The 22,687-nt window shown below is 52.3% G+C and overlaps 1 protein-coding gene and 1 long non-coding RNA gene across 2 annotated transcripts in view; both read right to left on the bottom strand.

Moving 5' to 3' along the window:
- Window positions 1-11,223, bottom strand: part of NUMBL (NUMB like endocytic adaptor protein) — a 41,871-nt gene extending 30,648 nt beyond the window's left edge. The window contains exon 1 of the mRNA XM_081200488.1: window positions 11,001-11,223. The gene's annotated coding sequence lies outside the window, so the exon portion shown is untranslated. The remainder of the gene's footprint in view (window positions 1-11,000) is intronic.
- A 6,809-nt stretch (window positions 11,224-18,032) lies between these two features.
- LOC308590656 lies at window positions 18,033-18,546 on the bottom strand. The gene is made up of 2 exons (XR_014009845.1): window positions 18,231-18,546; window positions 18,033-18,178 (listed from the first exon to the last, which is right to left on the bottom strand). It is a non-coding gene; the product is annotated as an uncharacterized lncRNA (long non-coding RNA).
- Window positions 18,547-22,687: the final 4,141 nt, after the last annotated feature.

Here is a 22,687-nt window from a genome sequence, read left to right as displayed (position 1 = left end):
CCTTGGCTGGCTCTGAATAAACATTGACAAACTTTTTATTGATGATAATCAGCTAAATAGTTTGAGGATCTATAACATGCAGGAAACAGCATTCTTAGAGAAATCAGAGGCCGGAACTGAGGGAAGCCGGGGTGGGGGTGGAGTTGTGTGGGAGGGTGGGGGGAGGGAGGAAAAATGGGGGAGAAATAAGGATGATATGTTTCTGGATAATATGTTTTGTTTTAATTCTGAATAAAAAAAAAGTTTTTTAAAAAAGATTCTACAGGGAATGGGGAGGGGGCTGGTTTAAAGGCAGCCCCCCCTTTTTTTGCAAAGTCAAACTTTCCCTTGCAACAGCTGCACCAGACCTGTTTGAAACAAAAGAGCATCCTGCAAGGCCCCCAACCCCCCCTGAACCCGTTGCCGGGCAAGACAGCTGCCCCTGAATAGGTTTGGGGAGCCAACAGCTGTTGTGTGTGTCCTGTCAAGCCCCCTCCCCGGTTTCTATGCCCCCATCCCAGTGCCTGGTCCAAGCACACCAGCTGTACTGGAGCTGGGCAAACATTTGGCCAAAAGGCAGAAGGGGGGGGGGCGCGACGGACGGTGGGATTGTTTCCTCAGCTGCCACCAGCCGCTGGCTCAGCAGATGGGAGCCAGTCCCAGACAAGCAAAGAGGGGGGCTGGGAGAGGGGGGGTGTCCTCAGATGTGCCCCCTCTAAAGGGGGGGGGAGAGGAGGTCTCTTCCTCCAGGGACCTTCAAGCCCAGGACAAAACCAAGAGACGGTGGTGGGGTGAGTCTCAGAGCTAGGACCCTGGGCCGAGGCTAGAGTGAGTTGTGATAGGTGCTGGGGCTCAAGAATTGCGTCTTTTCAGGAGTCAACAGCAAGACTCAGAACTCTCTGCGGTGGGTCATGCACAAACCTGACCCCCCCTCACTCACTAAGTAGTAGCAGCAGCAGCAGTAGTAATAATAATATTATTAATAATAATAATAATAATAATAATAATAATAATAATAATAATAATAATAATGTTTATACCCCACTTATCTGGCTGTGTTTCCGCAGCCACTGAGGGCGGCTCCCAACAGCATATTAAAAATAGAATCAAACATTAGAAACTTCCCCAAACAGGGCTGCCTTCAGATGTCTTCTAAAAATCTGGTAGTTGTTTATTTCTTTGACATCTGATGGGAGGGCGTTCCACAGGGCAGGGGCCACCACTGAGAAGGCCCTCTGCCTGGTTCCCTGTAACCTCACTTCTCGCAATGAGGGAACCGCCAGAAGGCCCTCGGAGCTGAACCTCAGTGTCTGGACTGGACGATGGGGGTGGAGACGCTCCTTCTGGTATACTGGGCCAAGGCCGTTAGGGCTTTAAAGGTCAGCACCAACACTTTGAATTGTGCTTGGAAGAAGAAGAAGAGGAGTTTGGATTTGATATCCCGCTTTATCACTACCCGAAGGAGTCTCAAAGCGGCTAACATTCTCCTTTCCCTTCCTCCCCCACAACAAACACTTGTGAGGTGAGTGGGGCTGAGAGACTTCAGAGAAGTGTGACTAGCCCAAGGTCACCCATCAGCTGCATGTGGAGGAGCGGAGAAGCGAACCCGATTCACCAGATTACGAGTCTACCGCTCTTAACCACTACACCACACTGGCTTGGAAACGTACTGGGAGCCAGTGTAGGTCTTTCAAGACCAGTGTTATGTGATCTCAGCGGCCGCTCCCAGTTACCAGTCTAGCTGCCGCATTCTGGATTAATTGCAGTTTCCAGGCCACCTTCAAAGGCAGCCCCCCATAGAGTGCATTGCAGTAGTCCAAGCGAGGGATAACTAGAGCATGCACCACTTTGGCAAGACAGTCTGCGGGCAGGTAGGGTCTCATCCTGCGTATCAGATGGAGCTGGTAGACAGCTGCCCTGGACACAGAACTGACCTGCGCCTCCCTGGACAGCTGTGAGTCCAAAATGACTCCCAGGCTGCGCACCTGGTCCTTCAGGGGCACAGTTGCCCCATTCAGGACCAGGGAGTCCTCCACACCTGCCCGGCACTCTGTACATGCTTGCTGTTACGCTTCTTTGAGATTTAGCCTGAATCTCCTGGGGCCAAATCCTGGCATCTGGTGCTGCAGGAGGCCCAGGACGGATGGTCCATGCAGATCCTCGCAGGTTCAGGAAGGAAAGATGACATACCTGAAAGGACCCTCATGGGGAAGAAGAGGAGCAAAACTCGCTTTCTGCGGCTCCAGTGGGGAGGAGCCGAAACGATGGGTTCGAATTGCACGGAAGGAGATTCAGACTAAACATTAGGAAGAGCTTCCTTGGAGGCTTTCAAGCAGAGGTTGGACGGCCACCTGTCAGGAATTCTTCCGCTGCGATTTCTGCATTGCAGGGGGCTGGACTAGATGGCCTCTGGGGGGCCCTTGCGATTCTACCCTCCTGTGATCGTGGAAGCAGATGCCCTTCCAAGCTGGGTCCGAAGGGACGCCTCCCCCCTCCCTGCATTTGGTACCTGCACCAGCCCCTCCCTCCTGGCTTCCTGCCTGCCTCCTCCACCCTGGCCCATTAGCGGAACAGCTTTTATCGGCTTTCATGGCTTTCATCCTCTCTGCGCATCACTCAGCCTTCTAGGAGAAAGCGGGGGGGGGGGAGAGGAAGAGAAGCACCACCATTATCCATGTCTCCGCTGGAGAGTTTTCCCGGAGATCAGCTAGCCTGTCTCCTGCTCTCCCCCTTCAGCCCAGCCCAGGCTGCCAAGGGGAGGGAGACACACCCAAGAGAGCCCCCATTGCAACACAACAACCCTCCAGTGCTGACAGTGGGTGTCGCCAGAGTGGTGCATGCTCTAGTTGTCTCTCGCTTGGACTACTGCAATGCGCTCTACGTGGGGCTTCCTTTGAAGGTGACCCGGAAACTACGACTAATCCACAATGCGGCAGCTAGACTGGTGACTGGGAGCGGCCGCCGAGACCACATAACACTGGTCCTAAAAGACCTACACTGGCTTCCAGGACGTTTCCGAGCAAAATTCAAAGTGTTGGTGCTGACCTTTAAAGCTCTAAAGACCTCGACCCAGTATACCAGAAGGAGTGTCTCCACCCCCATCATTCTGCCCGGACACTGAGATCCAGCGCCAAGGGCCTTCTGGTGGCTTCCTCCCTACTCAAAGTGAGGTTACAGGGAACCAGGCAGAGGGCCTTCTCGGTGGTGGCGCCCGCCCTGTGGAACGCCCTCCCATCAGATGTCAAGGAAATAAGCAGCTATCCTATTTTTAAAAGATATCTGAAGGCAGCCCTGTTTAGGGAAGTTTTTAATATTTAATGCTGTATTGTTTTTACCACTCGATTGGGAGCTGCCCCAGAGTGGCTGGGGAAACTCAGCCAGATGGGTGGGGTATAAATAAATTATTATTATTATTATTACTAGTCATGGTCCTGCTCCCTTCTGCCTTGGTCAGACCACACCTGGAATACTGTGTCCAGTTCTGGGCACCACAATTTAAGGAGGATGTTGGCAACTGAGATGGTCAAGGGTCTGAAAACGAAGCCTGATGAGGAACGGTTGAAGGAGCTGGGTATGTTTAGCCTGGAAAAGAGGAGACTGAGAGGAGATAGGATAGCCACCTTCAAATATTTCAGGGCTGTCACATGGAAGAGGGGGCAAGCTTGTTTTCTCCTGCTCTGGAGGGTAGGTCTCGAACTCATGGCTTCAAGTTACAAGAAAGGAGATTCCGACTAAACATTCGGGAAAAACTGACAGTAAGAGCTGTGGAACAGATTCCCGTGAGAGGTTGCGGACTCTCCTTCTTTGGAGGTTTTTAAGCAGAGGTTAGATGGACACCTGTCATGGATGCTTTAGCTGAGATCCCTGCATTGCAGGGGGTTGGACTAGATGACCCCCAGGGGTCCCTCCTTCCAGCTCTAGGATTCTGTGACTTTATGATTCCTGCAGCCCAGGAGGGAGGGGACCTGGGCTGAAGCAAAGCTATTATTTTATAAAAGGCTCCAGAACCAGTGCACTCAGCACCGCCTTGGGCCAACCATACTTCTGGGGGGCAAACGGCTTTCTTATCCCAGTCCAATATCAAAGCAACTTGCTCAGTTCCCTGGCAAGCCTCAAAAAAAAACCTTCTTAGAACCTCTGAGGCAAACTGATTCCCTTTTGCGCTCCTTGGAGTGTAACGAGGTGGAGAAGGATCAAGTCATGAAGCTTCCCTGATGGGCAGGGTACAAATAATAAATTATTATTATTATCATAGAATCATAGAATCCTAGAGTTGGAAGAGACCACAAGGGCCATCGAGTCCAACCCCCTGCCAAGCAGGAAACACCATCAGAGCACTCCTGAGATATGGTTGTCAAGCCTCTGCTTAAAGACCTCCAAAGTAGGAGACTCCACCACACTCCTTGGCAGCAAATTCCACTGTCAAACAGCTCCTACTGTCAGGAAGTTCTTCCTAATGTTTAGGTGGAATCTTCTTTCTTGTAGTTTGGATCCATTGCTCCGTGTCCGCTTCTCTGGAGCAGCAGAAAACAACCTTTCTCCCTCCTCTATGTGACATCCTTTTATATATTGGAACATGGCTATCATATCACCCCTTAACCTCCTCTTCTCCAGGCTAAACATGCCCAGCTCCCTTAGCCATTCCTCATAAGGCATCGTTTCCAGGCCTTGGACCATTTTGGTTGCCCTCCTCTGGACACGTTCCAGTTTGTCAGTGTCCTTCTTGAATTGTGGTGCCCAGAACTGGACACAGTACTCCAGGTGAGGTCTGACCAGAGCAGAATATTATTATTACTTCTACAGAGCCAGGCCATCGGTCCAGGTAGCTCAGTATTGCCTACCCTGACTTCCAGCAACAGTGTTTCAGACAAGGCAAGGCTGTTCAGTACTGAACCTGAGACCTTCTGGAAGCAGAGCAGCTGTTCTGTGTCTGAGCTGCTTCCGCTCTCAGGATCATCACCCTCTTGTGGGGGCAGCAACCCCCCCCCCTGCCCTCTAGATCCACGCCTGGGATTCCCAGCCTTCGCCCTTTGGCAGCCAGACCAGAGACACTGCCTTGGGCAAAGGCCACAGCTCCCTCGGTCAGGGATAGATTCCGGCTGCCATTCACAGCAGCGCCAGGGAAGGGCAGAATCCTGGAAGAGACCACAAGAGTCATCTAGTCCAACCCGCTGCAATTCAGGAATTTTTTGTCCAATGCTTGAACCCATGACTGTGAGATTAAGAGCCTCGCGCTCTGCCGACTGGGCCCCACTGTGGATCAGAGCAATCTCAGACTCGGCGGTGACTCTGGGCTGGCACAGACCAGCACCCCCACACCACCCCCCGCAACCTGGGCACCTCCCCACACACCAGGGTCATCGCGCCTTACCCCAGCCTGCCCCAGAAACGGTCTCTCGTCCCACCCACCCATTTTAAGGCCGATTGCTGCGGAAGAAAAGCAAAGCAGAAGGCGCCTTGCCACCCACGGAAACCTGCAGAGTCATCACCTATGAGCCACTTAGAGCATGGGTAGGCAAACTAAGGCCCGGGGGGCCGGATCCAGCCCAATTGCCTTCTAAATCCGGCCCACGGACGGTCCAGGAATCAGCGTGTTTTTACATGAGTAGAATGTGTGCTTTTATTTAAAATGCATCTCTGGGTTATTTGTGGGGCATAGGAATTCATTCATATTTTTTTTTCAAAATATAGTCCAGCCCCCGCACAAGGTCTGAGGAACTGTGGACCGGCCCCCCTGCTGAAAAAGTTTGCTGACCCCTGACTTAGAGCCAACACAGCTCAAGGGAATGGCAGGGCTCCTGGAGCCAAGCTGAGTAAGCTGGAAGGGGGGGGGCAGAGCCCCCATCCAGGCAAGACGCAGACCCCCCATGGCAGAGAGATTCTCTCACATACGGGACCCCCAGTCGGGACAAGGTGGGGGAGAGTCTCAGTCTGCCTTCACCCCACTCCTCTTTCAGGAGGATGACATGGGGAGTCAGCCCCAGACTTGACCCGGTGGCATGCAAGATCTGTGGGACCCCCACCCCACAAAAGGCTGCTCATTACAGGAAGCTTCCTCTCCCCCAGCATGGAAGTGGGTGGGTGGGGGCTGCAAATAAAGGAAGGAGCAGCCAATTGGAACAAGGCGGGGGGGGGCAATGACAGAGGGATTCCACGAGGATCACATTCATCCAGTGCTTTACCAGCTGCACTGGCTCCCGGTGGAGTACAGGGTCGGGTTTAAGGTGCTGGTTTTGACCTTTAAAGTCCTATGCAGCCTAGGACCCACGTACCTACGGGACCGCCTCTCCTGGTATGCCCCACGGAGGACCTTAAGGTCCACAAATAACAACACTTTGGAGGTCCCAAATCGCAAGGTGGTTACATTGGTCTCAACTAGGGCCAGGGCCTTTTCAGTACTGGCCCCGACTTGGTGGAACGCTCTGTCCCAAGAGACCAGGGCCCTGCGGGACTTGACATCTTTCCGCAGGGCTTGCAAGACAGAGCTGTTCCACCAGGCCTTTGGTCGGGGTTCAGTCTGATCCTGTCCTCCCCTTATGGTCTTGATCTATGGGCTACTTTTAAAATGAGGCTGCATTTTAAATTGCATTTTAACGTGCATTTTAAATTGGGATTTTTTTCCCCCCTATTATGTTTTTGCTGTGATTTTATTGGTGTTAGTTGCCCTGAGCCCAGCTCTGGCCAGGGAGGGCGGGGTATAAATAAAATTTATTACTCTTATTATTATTAATAGACATTTAGAAAGTCCTTCTCCATGCAGCACAGGGTTAGACTGTGGAACTCCTTCCCACAAGAGGAAGTGATGGCCACAAACAAACTACAGGTATATGGCTTTAAAAGAGGATTAGACCAATTCATGGAAGGGGAGACGGCGATTGACGGCTATTACCCACCATGGCGGTGCTTTGCCTCCCACAACCAGAGGAAGCAATACTTCTGAATATGAGTTGCTGGAATGTACAGGAAGGCTCAGCGCTTCCGTGCTCAATTCCTGCTTGCGGGTTTCCCAAAAGGGGCACCTGGCTGCTGCCCCCCGCCCCCGCCCGTGAGAACAGGACGCTGGACTGTTCTGTACGGCCTGATCCACCAGGCTTCTAAAGGGCCGTGCACCCGAAGGGAGAAGCTACAACAGACCTCATCACCCTGTCTGCAAAATGGGAACAAGAGTGACCAGCCCCGTAGGGTTAGGGAGAGGACAAGCCACCACCCCCCCTCTTCAAAAAACAATAATTGTGAAACAGATGCCCAATGACTCACATGCACTGTCTGCCAAACTGGAACAGACTCCTCTTTCCCTCCCGCCCACTGTGTCTGCTCCAAACAGACCAGAAAATCTCAGGAGCCAGATTCTCCGCCCTTGTGCTGCAGCCTGTCCTGTCCAAACACCGCCCCCCCCTCAGCAGAGAACCCAGGAATCCTAGCTCCCATCTCCCCTTGCGTCACCAGGGGAGACCCCAGGAGTCCTTCCTCTCCCCCAGCAGAGGAAAGCGGCAAAGAAACAGCAGCTGCGCCTCTCCGGAGCTAATTGGGCCACCTTAATGGGCAGCAATAATTGCAGATTATTTCCCAGTTTCCTGCCTCCTGCCCCTGGTCTGGGAAGCCATGAACTCGGCTGCCCTTCTGCGTCCAGACATGGGAGGGGCAGGGAAACAATCCCCTGTCTCGGATGCCGGCCCCCCAAACCCCATCAGCTGCCAACCAAGGCAGAGGGGTTCCTTTCGAAACTGCCCCATAAGCAGCAAAGCCACGACTAGCTCTTATGACCCTTTTGGTCCTCTGGCAAAAGGGTGTCTGGAAGCTCTTGCCATGGGGCCTTGGGATGCTCCCGCCTACTCAGAGTAGCTTCACAGGGTCAGAGCCACGGGGATAAAGGTCAGAGGCCTCCCCCACACCCCAAGGCCACAGCGGGAACCTCCTTTAGACCAGCCCTGGCTGGATCGATCGCAGTCTATTCTGCTCATTACCTTTTTCAAACAGTAAGAGCATCTTTGCAAGGGGGTGAGTGTCTTTTGGGGGGCTCCAAAGCAGCTCATGTTCAGCGCCAGGGCTTGGCGGGGTACCTCTGGGCATGTGCAAAATGCCTCTCCGTCTGGGAAGAGGCCATAGCGAAGCAACCAAGCGCCAGAGCGCAGGACCCAGACTCAAGACACAACATCAGAACCAAGTCGGGATGAGAATCTCCCTACCCGGGATTCTGGAGGGGGCCGCTGCCAGCCAGGGCAGACCAGGACTGGGGTACCTGTGGAGACCATTCCCGAAATTCCTGGATGCCACACCCATGGCCACACCGGGTTGGTGGGGCTGGGAGGCTATCGACCTCCGGAGAAGCAAAGGATCCCCATCGCTCCTGCAGACAATGTTGAGCTGGCTGGATCAATGGTGTGATTCTGAACGAGGCAGCATCCTATGGTAAGATAAAGGGACCCCTGACCTTTAGGTCCAGTCGTGGCCGACTCTGGGGTTGCGGCGCTCATCTCACTTTGTTGGCCGAGGGAGCCGGCGTACAGCTTCCGGGTCATGTGGCCAGCATGACTAAGCCGCTTCTGGCGAACCAGAGCAGCGCACGGAAACACCGTTTACCTTCCCGACGGAGCGGTACCTATTTATCTACTTGCACTTTGACGTGCTTTCGAACTGCTAGGTTGGCAGGAGCAGGGACCGAGCAACGGGAGCTCACCCCGTCGCGGGGATTTGAACCGCTGACCTTCTGATCGGCAAGTCCTAGGCTCTGTGGTTTAACCCACAGCGCCACCCGTGTGTCCCCAGGCTCTGGTATATATATTCTAATGTGGGGAGCACCCCCCCCCAAAAAAAATGCAGCACTGCTGTCTGGCTGCATCTGGAAGTGAGTAAAGCCAGAGAGTCTAAAATCACTGGTTGGGGTAGAATGGAGAGGCAGATTCTCAATGAGTTTTTTTTCCTTCTTCTTCTAAAAAGAAGCATGTTGAGTTGGAAGTGGCACAGGAAGAACGTCCTCCAAGCAGAGCCCAAGGAAATGTTTAGCGGAGAAAGGAAATGAGCGCTGAATGTGCTCAGAGGCACTCTTGACGAGTGCTTGTCATTTCGCAAGGCTCTGCTTGAAGAGCTACTGAGCTCTCCAAATCCACTCCAAGTCTCTCTTCCCCCTGGCTAAGATTTTGCAGAAAAATGAGAGGAAGGCTGGAAGATTCCTTAAACCTAGCCAGGACCCTGTTGCATACAAAGCAGTGATGTCTACACCGACTCGCAGCAACGGCTTTTCTCTTGACCCCCACCTCTGACCTGAACATCCAAACCTGGGCTGGCCTTCAAGGAGAGATTGTCTCTGAGGTGAGGCTCAATACAGGAACACCTGGAAGCAAGACACTCGCAAGGCCCAGATGCACCAGGGTCGGTGGGCATTAGAAATTCACTTTGCACATGTTCAGAGGCGGCCATGCTCTTATCTTGCCCTCTAACCTGAGGCACAACATTTTAAACAAAGCCGTTCCTGGGCACAGAGGGGCCTGGGATAAGATGACCTCCAAGTTTATATTGAAAGAAGCAAGTTGAGAAGCTGGGAAATAAAACCAGGGGTGGGGCTCTAGGCTGGCCTCAAAATAGCCGAGGCAGAATCTCCCCAAGCCCTGGGCACCCAGGGGAAGAGGGCAGGCTCCTCATTGGGGCTCTGCCCAGGGAACGCCGAAGCGTCATTAGCACCCAGACCCCTTTGCCCACTGCAAGGGCCGGGTGTGGCTTGCTGGGGGCCACCTGCTCTATACTGCAGATCCTTTCAAAAGTCAGGCCTTGGAGGGCAGAGGGAGCTCTGCACCCCAAACCACATGCCTCCTCCGAATCCAGCAGGTGGGGTGAAGATCAGACCTAGATGCTCATTCTAAGCCAGGACTCACCCACCTTCTCAGACTGGGAGTCACCTGCAGTCATCAACAGGCCCTGAAGGAGCCCTTGTGGGGGGGTGGACCTTTAAATACACGCCTGCCAAGGGTGCAAACAGGCTCCTAGGCACGCATTTATTTTTTTTAGGATCCAGAATTAAAACAATCTGTGACCCACAGTCAAGAACAGAGAAATTGAGAGGCTCCACCCGATGCTACCAGCCATTTGGGGTGATGGAGGTCATTAATACTCCCCAGCTTATTTGCAGGACACATCGCGTCGTTTTTTGCCACGGGGAAACCAACTCCCCACGACTCTCCCCCTTAAGGTTCGTTGACTTTGACACCCGCTCCCAAACAAACCACCTATTCCGTTACCCAACCTGTGCACTTCTCAAATGGGGGGAAAGCCCCCCCAATGCCCCCATGGGCCTTTTCCTGGCATCCGCGGGGGGAATTCCATCCCGAATCTCTCCGGAACCACGGGGAGGGGACGCTCGGCGCTTGCCAGTTTTCCAGAAGGCCCCCTCCCCAGACGCCTGGCCCTGCGCAATCCCTCCTAACCCCACCCACCCAGTTACGTCGATCCTGAAGTATTGGCGAGGGGGGAGCCCCATTCTCCCGTCCCCCGGCCCAGGACTGGGTGGGGCAACTGCTCCCCACCCCCTCCCCGACCACGATCCCGCGAGGCCCCATCGGGGGGCCGGCGAGGCAGAAGGGGCGCAGCCCTGCCTAGGGACGCCGCTGCCTGCCGACGGAAGCAGCGAACCCGGGAGGAGAAGGAGGACGCGGAGGCGGCGCGCTTGCGGGGGGGGGGGAACCAAAGAGATGCGATCCCTCCCCTCCGTCCGCTTTGATTTCCGAGCAAGGCTGCTTTTTTTGGGGGGGGAGTAAGAGGTGGGCCTGTGCCCTTCGCAGCTGTCACTCGAGGCGGGGTGGAAGGCGGAGGGAGGGATCTGTTGGAGGGGAGGGGGCGCGGGAGAGGGATGCGGAAAGGCGGGGGCGGCGGGGATCCCCGGAAAGAGGCGTCGCGGGAGGAGGGGGGGCGTCGTCGGTGCGCGGAAAAAGAGGAGGGCGAGAGAAGGAGAGAGGAGGGGAGACTCCCCTGCCTGCCAGCCCCCCCACCCCATCCATCCCTGCATCCCATCCCTGCCCGCTTCGCCTTACCCGGGTGCGGCGGGGCTCCGACGCCTCCTCCGCCGCCTCTTCCCGGCTCCGCATCCACGGTGAGCCCGGCGCGGGTCCTCCTCCTCCGCTGCTGCCGCCCTGGGCCGCCCCTCCCCGGCTGCTGCTGCTCCTCCGCCAGCCCCCCGCCCGATCCTCCCGATCCGCCTCTTCTCTCCGCTGCGGACGCCCCGTCTCGTCTCGCCGCTGCCTCGGCTCCTCCGCGCACGCGCCTTCAGTCCAGCTGGACTCGGCCCCGCCCCCGCGGCTCTGCGATATGCAAATGTAGACACGCCCCCTCCCCCGCCGGCGCGCTCTTCTCGCCGCAAAACTCCGCCTCCCGCGCCTCCGCCGGTTTTTATTGGCTCCGCGCTTCTGAATATGCAAAGACAAAAACGTCACCGCCGCGCTCTCTTGCTTCCCTCCCCGCCCGGTGTTATTTACAAAGTTCTGCCGACCCCGCCCACCGAGGCAGGCTATTGGTCCGCGCGCGTCCCCGCATGCAAATTAGCCCGTCCGCTCAGCCCGCCCACCTCGTCGGGATGCGACTATGCAAATCCTATGCCTGTCTTAAGCCCCGCCCCCTCACAATGAAAGGGAAAGCGGAGAGGTGCCCCGGGTTCAAGGCTCCCTGACCCCGTTTGCAAGCCCCGCTGGCTTCTTTCTCAAGGCTGGTCCAAAGGAGGCACTCTGCACATGCTCGCAGAAACCCTTTCACAGCAAAAGGCAGCGGGTCGCGCCTGTCTCCTCTCTGCCCCACCGCTTTTTCCTGATTCTTGCCTGGATGCCCCCCCTTGGGGCTTCCCTAGAGCCAAACTCTGTACCTGCCTTGTGGACCACTGGCCTAGACCCCCAAGGGCGGATCACCCTTTTTCCGAACACTTTTTAAAAAATGTTTGCCGGAACCGGAACCTTTGGAACTCCCTGCCTCTTGATACAAGCAGAGCCTACTTAAAACCTTGGCTGAGCTTGGAAAGCGGGTGCGAGTGTGGGTCTGTTTTTCGTCTATCGCTGTCCTGACATCCCGAAGGCCTTAAATGATTCTTATTGAAAATTTTATTCTTTTTTTATATATAAAATTTTTATTGGTTTTTCACAGTTTTTATAAACACAAACAATACACAATACAGACAAACAAACACACAAACGAACATGTATAATTTCATATCCTTTTTTCTTAAACCTTACTTCCCCGACTTCGCCATACCTCCCCTTTCTACATCCCAATTTCCAAACTTGTTTCAGCAAATCCTTGCCCTTGGTTTTATCAAATTTTTCCCTTATTCTTTTCTTTTACTCAATCTTTTACAGCTGTAATCCCCTTTTTTCCTTAAAACCTCGACATTTTAGCATTCATTAATTTTACAATGTTTCTTAAGATAAATTTTAAATTTCTTCCAATCTTCGTCCGCCGTCTCTTTACCCTGGTCACGGATTCTGCCGGTCATTTCTTCATTTATTCTTGTATCCTTCTTTTGTAAACCTCTTTGAGGTTTTAAAAAAATAAGAATTGTGCGGTGTATAAATTTCATGAGATAAAAATACATAAACCTGGCAGCTTGGCAGGGGAGAGGGTTAAAAAAACGCGACAAGGCACCCCAAAGTCCATTCCATAGGCTCTGCCCCCTGCCCTTGGGCAGAAACCAGGAACCCTTAAGAAGAGGCCAGGCCAGAGCAGGAGGGAGGATGGGGGTAAACCCTCCCCTGCCCTTGTCCCCAGATGTGCAGCCTCCCTCGCTCTGCCTGGGCACCCACCCCTGGGTGTTGCCCGCTGTTGCCGGCCAGGGCGGGTCCCACAAAGGGTGGAAAGGAAGGAATTGTTTGCTCTCAAAACAAACAGCCTGCGCCAGCCCCACCCATGCCAGGCCGGGGGGGGGGGGGCAAAGGCTAGGAAGGGCCTGCCCCTCTCCCGCTGCCACTAGGGCATCATCTAATGTTTATTGGATGGATTTCCCCCCTAAATTGGTTTTTGAATTCTGAATTTATTGTTATTCCCGTTTTATACTCTACTTTATGCTGTTTTTTGTTGTATCAATTAAGCGTTTTAAATTTGTTGTTAGCCGCCCTGAGTCCGGTTTTCTGAACCGGGAAGGGTGGGGTATAAATAAAAAAATATTTATTATTATTAGGGCAGACTCTGCAAACCTGGGGCCCGTCCATCTGCCTCTCAGGCAAGCCCCAACACTGGTGCGCCATCGTTGATGCGCGTCCCATGGTTTCCCCAGCTTGCAGACCGCCTCGCGTGTAGCGATATGGAAAGACTGCATACGAATGAAAAGGGAAATGAAATTGAAAAAGTGCAAAAGGAATTCTTCCAGTGTCCCAAAAGCCCTTGTTCTGGGAGGAAAAGAGGAGAAAGGGAGCCGTTGGCAGCCTTGATGTTTTCAGGCGTTTCTGCAGTGGAAAAATGCGTCTCTCTCTTTTTGGGAGCTGTGGTTCCTTATTCCGGAAGAGGATGCTTAGATTGAATCCAGCTGTGTGCTGGCAAGGCGGGGGGAGCTGGCTGCACCTGGGGAGCCAAAACTGCAAAGAAAGAGAAAGCTTGGGCGAGATCAGTGTTCCCCTTGAGAAGAGGGACATCCTAATCCATCCCCTCCAACGTTTCTCCTATTCCACCCCCTCCTAGGAAAATTGTTGTTGTTTAGTCGTGTCCGACTCTTCGTGACCCCCTGGACCAGAGCACGCCAGGCCCTCCTGTCTTCCACTGCCTCCCGCAGTTTGGTCAAACTCATGATTGTAGCTTTGAGAACACTGTCCAGCCATCTCGTCCTCTGTCGTCCCCTTCTCCTTGTGCCCTCCATCTTTCCCAACATCAGGGTCTTCTCCAGGGAGTCTTCTCTTCTCATGAGGTGGCCAAATATTGGAGCCTCAGCTTCACGATCTGTCCTTCCAGTGAGCACTCAGGGCTGATTTCCTTCAGAATGGATAGGTTTGATCTTCTTGCAGTCCATGGGACTCTCAAGAGTCTCCTCCAGCACCAGAATTCAAAAGCATCAATTCTTCGGCAATCAATCCTTACTTGGACTTTGTTACAGTGGTGCCCCACAAGACGAATGCCTCGCAAGACGAAAAACTCGCTAGACGAAAGGGTTTTTCGGTTTTGCGTTGCTTCGCTAGACGAATTTCCCTATGGGCTTGCTTCGCAAGACGAAAACGTCTTGCGCTTTTTTCTTAAAGCCACTAGAAGAGGCGCAGTTGCGACGGACCATGCTTCGCAAGACGAAAAACATCGCAAGACGAAAAGACTCGCGGAACGAATTATTTTCGTCTTGCGAGGCACCACTGTACTTTAACCAGCCTACAGCTGTGCCCATTCTATGTAAATCTCTTTAGTTTTGTTTTTCGTCTTTTAATTTCCATGTGTTGTTATGACTGTTGCGCCTGTTTTAAATACGTTATAACATGAAATTTGTGTTACACACACACAATTTAATATTGACCCCAATGAAAACCCATAAACGATATCCTGGCCCAAGAATCTGCAGCCCTTGTGAGAAGCTTTGTCTGGCAGGACCCACAGCCAAGATGGTCAGGAAAAACCATCAGCTGGATCAGGCTAAAGGCCCCTCTCCTTTGCTCTGCCAGCCAGATGCCTTTGGAAGACCACAAGCAGGGCAGGATCACAATAGATTCCCCCCCCCAAAAAAAAAATCCAAGCCCCTCTCCATCTCTGTTTCCCAGCAACTGGTATTTGGTGGCATTTGATCCTGGAAGCAGCCTATAAAGCCCCCCAGAGATGCTCCTTTGAGTCAACACTGCTCAGGAATGGTAAAAAGCAAGACTCTTGCTCACGGGTAGGCAAGCTAAGGCCCAGGGGGCCGGATCCAGCCCAATCACCTTCTAAATCCAGCCCTCAGACGGTCTGGGAATCAGTGTGTTTTTACATGAGTAGAATGTGCGCTTTTATTTAAAATGCATCTCTGGGTTATTTGTGGGGCATAATAATTCTTTCATTCCCCCCCCAAAAAAATATAGTTCAGCCCCCCCCCAAAGGTCTGAGGGACAGTGGACCGGCCCCCTGCTGAAAAGGTTTGCTGACCCCTGCTCTTGCTGCTCTAACCAAGGGACCTACCGTATTTTTTGCTCTATAAGACTCACTTTTTCCCTCCTAAAAAGTAAGGGGAAATGTGTGTGCGTCTTATGGAGCGAATGCAGGCTGCACAGCTATCCCATAAGCCAGAACAGCAAGAGGGATTGCTGCTTTCACTGCGCAGTGATCCCTCTTGCTGTTCTGGCTTCTGAGATTCAGAATATTTTTTTTCTTGTTTTCCTCCACCAAAAACTAGGTGCGTCTTGTGGTCTGGTGCGTCTTATAGAGCGAAAAATACGGTACATTGCTTCCTCCCTGCTAAGCCCTCATGAGGAATAAGGGCTCCACTCCACACCAGCTTCTATTTAGTTATTTCATGAAATTTATACACCTCCTGATTGCAAAAGGAAGCCCCAAAAGCTCAAAGCATTTTACGAAAAAAGAATAAAACAGGAAAATCAAGGTGTGGGGGGTGGAACGCAAGAATACGTTTAGAACATACAAAAGACTAAAAATACTCAAACAGGTTAAAATCTGGACCAGCATTTCTCAGCATCTTGCCCAAACAAGAGTGTTTTTAGCAGGCAGTGAAAAGAGTGCAGCGAAGACGCCTGTTTGATATCAATAGGCAGGGAGTTCCAAGATGCCACACTAAATGGCCAGGTTCTTACAAGCAATCAGGAGTCAGGCAATCTCGTAGGTAAAGTGGTCCGAAGCTTGTTAACAGCTTTATATGCTAATTGTAACACCTTGAACCTGGCCCAGTAGTAAATGGGTAACCAGGGCAGATTTGAAGATAAGGCCTTTCTCCTGCCAGCAATCATTCTGCCCTGACCGCAGCTTCTGGGTCAAGTGGGAGGGAAGCCCCGCAAAGGGCAAACCGGGGGGTCATCCAGTCCTTGTCCTAGGAGGAGGAAGAGTTACAAAGGGGCTTGTGGGCCCTGGCTTGGCATGGAACTGGCACACATGCCCTGTTCTCTTTGCCCAGCAAACCAGCCACAGAGCAATATAGGAGGATTGGCAGGAGCTGTGCAGAGCCTGAGCTCAGATCAACTGGGGATACATTTAAGGCAAGAGCATTTAATGCCAGATGATCAATAAAGCCATGATGAGCACCCGGTTCTCTTCCAATTGCTGGGTAGGAGGAGGACAAGAGAGGGTAGGGGCTGGTGCGTTGGCACATGCCGGCAAGGAAGCTCGGCCGACCAGAGAGGGAAGGAGCTTTGCTTCCTTTGTGCCTTGCAGTCACCCTCTCCTTGCAGATAGTGGGGGGGCACGACAGGAAAATCATAGAATTGCAAAGTTGCAAGGGACGCCCAAGTAACATCTAGTTCAACCTCCTGCAATGCAGGGATCGCAGCTAAAGAATCCCTGGCTAATAATAATAATAATAATAATAATAATAATAATAATAATAATAATTTATTATTTATACCCTGCCCATCTGGCTGGATTTCCCCAGCCATTCTGGGCAGCTCCCAGCAGAATATTAAAAACACAATAAAACATCAAACATTAAAAACATCCCTAAACAGGGCTGCCTTCAGGTGTCTTCTAAAAGTCAGGTACAGTGGTACCTCGGGTTAAGAACTTAATTCGTTCCGGAGGTCCGTTCTTAACCTGAAACGGTTCTTAACCTGAAGCACCACTTTAGCTAATGGGGCCTCCTGCTGCTGCCGCCGCACCACTGGAGCACGATTTCTGTTCTCATCCTGAAGCAAAGTTCTTAACCCAAGGTAATATTTCTGGGTTAGCAGAGTCTATAACCTGAAGCGTATGTAACCCGAGGTACCACTGTAGTTGTTTATTTCCTTGACATCTGGTGGGAGGGCGTTCCACAGGGCAGGCGCCACCACCGAGAAGGCCCTCTGCCTGGTTCCCTGTAACTTGGCTTCTTGCAGGGAGGGAACCGCCAGAAGGCCCTTGGAGCTGGACCTCAGTGTCCGGGTAGAATGATGGGGGGTGTAAACGCTCCTTCAGGTATGGCCATCCAATGTGTAGAGTTGGAACGGATGCCCAAGAGTCAGTTGGAAGATAAAAAGAAAGTCCTTCTTCATGCAGCCACGTAGTTGAAGTATGGAACTCCCTCCCCCAGTGGTGGCAGAAGTGCTTGGAATTCTGCTTGCTGGTTCCACACAGGCAAAGCCACTTCCGGCCTGACCAGGAGGTGGGGTTGCGGGCTTCACGCCCACCCCCATGTGAGCGGGGGGGCTGGTTTCAGCCCCCCCAGAGCAGGGGAATCCTGGCTGCGTCTGCCCCCCCAGCCAACCAATCGGGTGGCTGGGGGGCGTGGCCTCCCCTATTTAGGGCTGGTGCGGAGGGGGCTTGCCCTCTTTTCGCCGGCTAGCCCCCACATTTTCCCACCCTCCCTCCCTTTAGGTAGGCTTTAGGTAGGTCTCTGACTTTGTTATGGACTTTGGCCTTTGTGGGAGAAGTCAGACTGTTGGAAGGTGGCAGCCAGCACCTGCCACTGCTGCTGTAAAGGTAAAGGTAAAGAGGACCCCTGACCATTAGGTCCAGTTATGACTGACTCTGGGGTTGCAACGCTCATCTCGCTTTATTGGCCGAGGGAGCCGGCGTACAGTTTCCGGGTCATGTGGCCAGCATGACTAAGCCACTTCTGGCGAACCAGAGCAGCGCACGGAAACGCCATTTACCTTTCCGCCGGAGTGGTACCTATTTATCTACTTGCACTTTGACATGCTTTTTGAACTGCTGGGTTGCCAGGAGCTGGGACCGAGCAACGGGAGCTCACCCCGTCGCGGGGATTTGAACCGCCAATCTTCTGATTGGCAAGTCCTAGGCTCTGTGGTTTAACCCTCAGCGCCAGGGACCCATAAAGAGAATTCTTTTAAAAAGGAAGAAAGGGTGTTGTAATATACAAAAATCTGCCCTTATTTCCTTATGGGGGACACAAAAGCCCTTATAGAGTCCTTTGTAGGTTCTCCATCGGTCGGAGAAAATAACAGAGGCCAACCAGAGAATATTGAGAAGCAAAGCAGCTTGTAAGCCTGATCTTTATTGAACTGTTGCAACAGGGTGCCCCCTTCACACTCAGGAGAAGGACCCAGAACCAAGGTGTACCTGCCCTTATATAGACATTTTAAATTGCCAGCCCTGGAGTCCAAGACCACCCCCAGAAACATCATACCTACATCACAGAAAGGGGTGTAGCTTAATACCACCCCCCAGATACATCATACCTACATCACAGAAAAGGCAGTCTACAACAGAAATCTGAGTGCGCTGTTTTACCTCCTGTCTGGCAGGTTACCTGTTAATGCTTACTTGATTGGATACCCTGGGGAGCCTGGCCAGTCTTTTGTAATGATAAATACTTAGTTCCTGAGCCAGCTCACAGGCTCACCCTAATCATACACAGACATACGCTTAAGACAGGATTTGTGAAGGAAAAGACAATGGGGAGGCTTTTCCGTTTTCCTTTGACCTTGCAGAGAAATATTTGAGGTCAATTTGGGAGGGACAAAATGGTTTCAGGACTTTTTCTGTGGGATTTCAGACATGTGGTTTATATATGCAGTTATGAACATATTATATATATATATATATATATATATATATATATATATATATATATATATATTTGCTTTCGTAGATTTTCACGGGTACAGGAATGCAGGTTTTGGTGTCTTCGGGTGTCTTCCCGTGTAAGAGTTGGGGTGTCTAGGCGACGTTTCGACGAGGTCTCACTCGTCATCTTCAGGCTGGTGTTTTCGGCTTCTTGTTACTGGAACAGAGCAGGATCTCAGTGTTTGAGTTCCTATAAATACTGTTGAGGGGGTGTGGTGTATAGCCTCCAACGTTCTGGGCAGAGAGGAAGTTCCCAGGTTAGTGTGCCTTTTCTTCTTTTGTTCATTAATTACTTGAGGGATATCTTGAGTGATTTCTTGAGTGATATTCTGAGTACCACTTAGGAGGGTCATTAGGTGTGGATTAGTTGCTAAAGCTTTCGTGTCTTGACCTCTTGAGCTTGTGAAGAGTTTTTCTGAGAAGATGGCTGTACAGAGCACAACTATTTGCAGTACAGCCATCTTCTCAGAAAAACTCTTCACAAGCTCAAGAGGTCAAGACACGAAAGCTTTAGCAACTAATCCACACCTAATGACCCTCCTAAGTGGTACTCAGAATATCACTCAAGAAATCACTCAAGATATCCCTCAAGTAATTAATGAACAAAAGAAGAAAAGGCACACTAACCTGGGAACTTCCTCTCTGCCCAGAACGTTGGAGGCTATACACCACACCCCCTCAACAGTATTTATAGGAACTCAAACACTGAGATCCTGCTCTGTTCCAGTAACAAGAAGCCGAAAGCACCAGCCTGAAGATGACGAGTGAGACCTCGTCGAAACGTCGCCTAGACACCCCAACTCTTACACGGGAAGACACCCGAAGACACCAAAACCTGCATATATATATATATATATATATCCTTAAATTTTTTATTTCAGCGTAAAAAGCACCGGCCATCAGGTTCAGGTCTTGGCAAAGGAGCAGGAAGGAGACAACAGCTAGGACTACCTTAGAAGGTGGTGAATCTCCTTCGTTTTAAGCAGAGGTCGGATGGCCCTTCCATTGGTTTTTTAGATGCACTGTGATGGTTGAACTGGTCCCTGGGGTCCCTTGCAACTCTACATTTCTCTGACTTTATGATTCCAAACCATCTTTTCGGAGCTGTTTTAAAGGCTTTAAAGTGCTTTGAGAAGCAGTCCTTGTTAAGATACCATACAGCTCCTTAAAAAGTGCCGTGGCTGCACTGGTCCACACACCATAGCTGTCAACTTACAGATTTGAAAATAAGGGACCAGCAGCCTCGAAAATAAGGGATCAGCAGCCAAAATAAGGGATTTTCCAAGCACAGGTATGTTCAGCTTCTGAGCCCCTCTGAGCCAAAGGCAGAAAGCCCAGCCCGCAGCCAAACGAAGCCTCAAGCGGTGGTTCCCACAGCGCAGCAACCCAGAAAAGGGGATGCAGCAAGGAAAACCACCATCACCTCTCCGCTGGGAAGCGCTGAGCAAAGGCGAGTCCCCAGGCAACGCAGCCGATTTGATTGGCACAAGGCATGCAAGCTCCACCCCCCCAGTCGTTCTCCGACTCCTTATTGGGTGAGCAACGCAGCCAAGTAACCCAGTTGGAGCCTCCCTCCTCCCTGGCCGGCAGGGAAGGAGGGAGAGGAGCTGCTTCCTTTGAAACCCGGGAAATTTAAGGGACATCATCAATAAGGAACAGCAGCGGGATGCAGCGCTGAGATAAGGGACTTTGCCGCCAAATAAGGGATGGTTGACAGCTATGCCACACACATACTTGCAGTTCTCTGCTGGGATTTCTTGCCTGACCCCTTTCCCTTCTTCCGGGAGATCTTTTTTCTTAGGGTGGGGCTAGAGAAAGTGTCCTCTGGAAGTGCTTTCCATTTCTCTCCCCCCCCCTTTTTCCTCCAAGGAGCTCAAGGCGAGCAGAGCTTCCCTCCCCCCCTCCTCATTTAATCCCCACAACCACCCTGCGAGGTAGATTTGGCCGAGAGGCAGTGGCCGCCCCCCCCCCCAAGGTCACACCCCATGGAATTCATAGCTGAGTGGGGATTCGAACCCTGGTCCCACAAGTCCTAGTCCGGCACTCTAACCACTACTCCACGCTGCCTCTCACAGGTTCTCCTCCACAGCTCTGCTTCCTCTGGAAACTCCGCCTGTCCTTGCCCTTCCTTGCCCCCACGCTGCCTTGGAGGGAGGAACTGGACCCCTGGACAAATTCTGCCACGCGCCCCCACCCCATGCCTGGGGCTTTCTCTCGCCGTGTTTGATGTCCCGGGGCTTTTCCCTTTGAGTGCTTTCGGACTTTAATCCTCGCCAGATCCTCCATTCACAAACTAATCCCATCTGGGCAAGTGTTGCTCCTGGATTTAGGATTTTAAGCGTCCAGCTGTTCGGAGGGGAGCCTGTGAGCTGATTTGCAGGGCTGCCAGCCCTTTAGGATATTATTTATGGCGTGTCACTGATGTGCACCCTCTGGGGATGTTTTGGACTACAACTCCCATCAGCCCCCGGGGCAACATGGCTGTGCTGCCTGGGAGCAGCGGTGCTGAACATCTGGCCGACTCCAGGCTTTGAGGAGCAGCATAGGAAGCGTGGCAGGTCCCTGCCCCGAAGAAGAGATTACTGCAATACACTCAATGTGGGGCTTCCCCCCGTTTGATCTGGAAGCTATGGTTAGTGCCGGATGCTGCAGCGCAATTGCTGACAGGAGGGAGACCTTGTCAGCGTGCAACACCTGTGCTCGGAGATCGGAGCTGGTTGCTGGTTGGCTACGGGGCCAAGTTCAAGGTGTTACATTCCTGCATTGCAGAGGGTTAGACTGGATGACCTTTGGGGGTCCTTTTCCAGCTGATTCCACACATTCTCGGCTAAGGAAGGAAGGAGAGCCAGCCAGTTCGTTGGCCACCAGTCTCTGCCCATCGCTCCCCTCGGCCATATCGGAAGGCGTGGTTCGCCTGGCGCAGCAGCCTTGGGTTCGAATCCTAAGCCCAGGCCAAGAGCTCCCTTTTGCACTAGGAACCCTGCGGGGTAGTTCCCGCCACATCCACGGGGCTCCCCCAGAAACAGGCCCCCCCCGTTCCATCTACAGCTGCTCCTCTTTCCAGACTAATGTCCCTGAGCTATTCGGCAGCGGCTCCAGCCCCCTGGCAGGGTTGGACCAGGCAACAGGCCCCTGAAGTGGGCAGCCAAGTCGTGGAGTGAATCCACTTCAGATTCAGCCTGGAAGTGAGCTCAGCTCCCTTTGCACCTTTCGCTTGGTCCAGAGCTGGGGGGGGGGCGGTCCTTGAGCAGGCCTGGGACATCTTCTGGAACCGGACGTCCCTCTTTTCACGGGAGAAATGGAGGGGACGGAATAGGATGTTCCTATTTTCCTAGCAGAGACATCACCTTGCCGACAAAGGCCTGTATGGTTAAAGCTATGGTTTTCCCAGTAGCGAAAATCAGCCATAGCTAAACAAATATTATGCCTAAATGTAGCCTTTTGATTTGACAGCTCAGGGAAGATACCTAGCTTTATAAATTCATAGAAAATCCATACTTTAACCGACTCTCCTCATTCTAACACCATTTTAACCCTTAAAGAAAGGTGAGAGCATTGTTGGCTGCCCACTCTCCACCTTAGAGCAGATTTATGCCACAAGGTGCCATAGGAAGGCACTGGACATAGTAAAAGATCCATCGCATCCTGGTCACTGTCTCTTCGAGCTCTTGCCGTCGGGACGGAGATACAGGACGATGAAGACAAGAACGAGCCGTCTTAAGAACAGCTTCTTCTCCAGAGCGATCTCAGCCCTGAATGGGAAGCCCGGACTTTGAAAGTAATCTAATCTCCCTTGCTGTATTATATTGTATTGTTTAATTAGTGTTTTTATGGAGCAGTCAAGTAATTTCGTTGTCCCCGAAGGGGGCAATGACAATAAAGATATTCTTCTCTTCTTCTTCTTCTTCTGAATTTGGGCTCTACCTCCCTCCATGGACCAAGAAGCAGGCAGCAGGAACAGGGCATCCTGCCATAATTCCCCAAGCGTGAGACCACTTACACGGCCCCCCAACCCAGGGAGTGACCAAGGGGGCAACACTGGACATCCGCAGAGGCAGTTGAGCAAGGC

The sequence above is a fragment of the Podarcis bocagei genome (assembly GCF_964188305.1).
Source record: "Podarcis bocagei genome assembly, chromosome: 7".
In the NCBI taxonomy this organism is placed as follows: domain Eukaryota; kingdom Metazoa; phylum Chordata; class Lepidosauria; order Squamata; family Lacertidae; genus Podarcis; species Podarcis bocagei.
The sequence above is the reverse complement of the archived record's forward strand: the minus strand, read 5'-3'. Positions and strand labels throughout refer to the sequence as shown.